This window comes from Eumetopias jubatus, unplaced genomic scaffold (assembly GCF_037043125.1).
Source record: "Eumetopias jubatus isolate StellerSeaLion01/CBP00866 unplaced genomic scaffold, mEumJub1_p1.0 scaffold_1, whole genome shotgun sequence".
NCBI lineage: Eukaryota > Metazoa > Chordata > Mammalia > Carnivora > Otariidae > Eumetopias > Eumetopias jubatus.
In genome coordinates this window covers 83694615-83698086 of record NW_028274807.1, presented here as the reverse complement: position 1 = coordinate 83698086, position 3472 = coordinate 83694615, and the positions used below count along the sequence as shown (strand labels likewise).

General features: G+C 40.9%; 1 pseudogene; it reads left to right on the top strand.

Annotated features, from left to right (window-relative positions):
• Positions 1-1882: 1882 nt before the first annotated feature.
• LOC114206910 (ribosomal biogenesis factor pseudogene) lies at positions 1883-2188 on the top strand (annotated as a pseudogene).
• Positions 2189-3472: the final 1284 nt, after the last annotated feature.

Here is a 3472-nt window from a genome sequence, read left to right as displayed (position 1 = left end):
ATCCTAGTGTAAGGCTGAAAATGCACTTAGCAATTAAAATCAGATGTAAAGGTGGCAGTCTGAGAAATCCACAGTGCTAGCTAATATGGTCCTAGAATAACATCATTTCATTCATAGAACAATATCCACATTCACTCATTCATTATTTATTAAATACCTACTATTTATTTTTAAAAATTTTTTAAAGATTATTTATTTGAGAGAGAGAGAGCCAGCATTGGGGGGGGGGTGAGGGGGGGGATAGGGGCAGAGAGAAAGGGAGAGAGAGAATCCCAAGCAGACTCCCCACTGAGTGTGGAGCCTGATGCTGGAGTGGACCAGTACCTGAACCAAAATCAAGAGTCAGACACTTAACCAACTGAGCCACCCAGGTACCCCTAAGCACCTACTATTTACCATTCTTTCCTTTAGGTACTGGGGAAACAGAGTGAATAAGCAGATGAGGTCCCTGTCTTTATGAAGCTTACATTCTAGCAGAAGAGATAGACAGTAATTAAATAAATATGTAATATAATTTTAGGTATCAGTAAGTGTTGAGGAAAAAGTCCAATCAAGATAAGAGGCTAAAGGATTAGAGAGTGACTAGTAGTCGGGGAGATGGTATTTTAATTAATTTGGTTAGAGACAGCCTCCTTGGAATGGCACAGCACGTGTGAAGGAGTGAGCTATGTGACCACTTGAGATTCACATGTTTCAAGTCTGCTTGAAAAGGAAGAGGAAGTGCAGAGTCCCCAAGGTAGGAACAAACTTGGTGAGTTGGAGGAGCAGAAGGAAGAACCTTAAACTGCTTTCTGATCAGGCCACTCCGAACTGCGTGTCATGGCCTACAAGGCTTCATGTGATCTGGCCTTTATCTACCGATCCTACCTCTTGAGTCCTACAGTTTGGGAGGGAGCTATGGCCTGTAAGTGGACAGTCCTTGAGAAGTGTGAGGGAATCCTGGAGACTCAGGTTAAGGAAAGCTAAGTAACTGAGTAACTCAGTTTTCCTTAACCTGAGTCTCCTAACTCTGTTATTTTGAAAGCATTTTTTTTTTTCAAGAAGAAGAAAAGAATTTTAACACTGAGCATCTACAATCTACTAGCACAGTGCTTTACGAATGTCATTTATTGAAGCCTTATGCCAGCACTGTGGGATTAGCAATATTGTCACCATTTTGTAGGTGAGGAAACAAACTCAAAGAGTTTAAATAACTTTTGCATGGTTAGATTCTATTAAAAGGTGATTTCAGATCTTTTTGCCGCAAAATGTCTTTCAGTTCTGTGAAGCCATAAGTAATATGAAATAGGGTATACCAGTAAGGCACTCTACCTGAAAGTCAGTTCCTGACAGCAGCTCCAAGGCACTTTGGAGAATGGTACCTTTTTTTCTGCATGAGGAAATCTCAAAGACTAGTATATAAACCTTGCATAGAAAGTAATATTCCATTTCCCCCCACAAAAGAAGCCCATAATAAATAAGAAAGCCAGATTTTAATTCTGGTGCCATAGCTAATTAGCCCTGTGACCCTGGTTTGTCCTTTTGTCCATCTGAGTCAAGTTTCCTGATCTGCAAAATGGGTGCTATAATTTAAGTCTAGAGAAAGTGCTTTGAAATGGGAAATGATAAACACATAAAAGGAATTACAACTTTACTGTAAATATATTTGGCTAATAAAAAAAACCTGCCCTAGTGAATGATGGGTTCAATTTCCGAGGTTGGGAAGATTAAAACACACATTAAACACACACAACTGTTGGAGTGATAGATAACTGTAAATTTCTCTCTCTTAGCTAAACAGGCTATTTTCACCTTTCATTCTTTTTCATCTTTGAACTCGAAAGTCTATATAGAAAGGGAGATGACGTCACCTGGAGTTTGAGCTGCTCCATGAGGGTTATCGAAGACAATGGCCAAGAACAAACTAAGAGGGCAGAAGTCCAGGAATGTATTTCATATAGCCAGCCAAAAAAACTTTAAGGCTAAAAACAAAGCAAAACCAGTTACCACTAATCTTAAGAAGATAAACGTTGTGAGTGATGAAAAAGTTAAGAGTGAAAAAAGCTTTTGTAGATACACAAAGGGAACTTCCACATTTCTCAAAAGACCTTTCCCTTGAACCTCTACAGAACAGCTGATTCCTCAGCAGTGTCATGAAAATGAGCCCGTTAATGTTGATGAAGCAACAAAATTAGCGGCTCAGCTATAATACACTGGGGATACATCAAATACCCCCCAAAGAGCAATATATTAAATGTTCTGTACAGTTTTATTAAAAAAAAAAAAAAGTCTAGGGGGTGCCCGGGTAGCTCAGTTGGTTAAGTGTCCAACTCTTGATCTTAGCTCAGGTCTTGGATCTCAAGGTTGTGGGTTCAGGCTCCACGTTGGCCTCCACTCTGGGTGTGGAGCCTACCTAAAAAAACAAAGGCTATACAGAAAGGATAAGGAGCTGTTGAGGTTACTGCCAAGTGAGATGAACTGTGGGGTGCCTTCATTTTAGGCAGTAGAAAAAGAACAATTATTTCTAGAAGCTAAAAAAAAAAAAAAAAAGACAAAAGGAAAGAAAAGAGAATGGAGGGCAGGTAAGATTGAAAAATTTCCATCTATCTAGGGCCATTTGGCCTTCTGTGGAGTGACTTAATTTTAATCAGCTGTTTTTGGCCAATTATGGTCTACCTAACCTATAGTCAGGGCTGGGCGCTGAATAGAACCCAACTCCTCAGTGCTGCTGATATCCTAAGGAGCTGTCCAATTACACCTGCCCTGCAGAGAAGTCTTTAGCCTCTGCAGGCACTAGGACTCCTGGGTTGGACTTGCACAGGCTATCACTATTGTTCCTGCAGCCCAGGGAAGGAGGCTGAACCAGGAACAGGAAAGGTTCACTTAGGAAGAGTGGAGTTTGGGGAAGGCTGTAACATGTAGAGCTGGTAGAGAAAGATCAGTTGACACAGAGGATGGCTATAGCCTTTCAAAGCAAGGTCCGAATGGTGGAACCTTATTTCCTGACTTTTTGATTCACAGTTTTAAATTTTTGTGCTTCCCCAGAAAAGCATATGTGCTACTGAAAGAAAGAAAGGAGAATTCAAGTCCTCACAAATGTCCCTGTCAACAGTAATCTTTTAGAACTGAAAAAGGAAGGTTCTACCTAGAAGAATCTAAGTGGAAAGGAAGGACTCCCACAATTACACTACTATTCAGAAGACTGAACAAGAAGTTAATTACTGCGGCATTTTTCTTCTTAAAAATGTCCCCTTCACTTGAAGAAGATCCCATGTCACCCTTGTGTTTTCAGATGAGGATTTGAGATCTCTCCATGAGACCTAACCGGATGCAGGGGTTAGCTGGTGAGGCTGGACAAGAGCATGGGCTCTGAAACCACATACCATGGTTTGAATCCCATCCTTTCCACTTCCTAGCTTTTGTGACCATGGGGAGGTTACTGATTCTCCTTGAGCCTCAGTATCCCCATCTAGGACATGAGACTATTCACGCC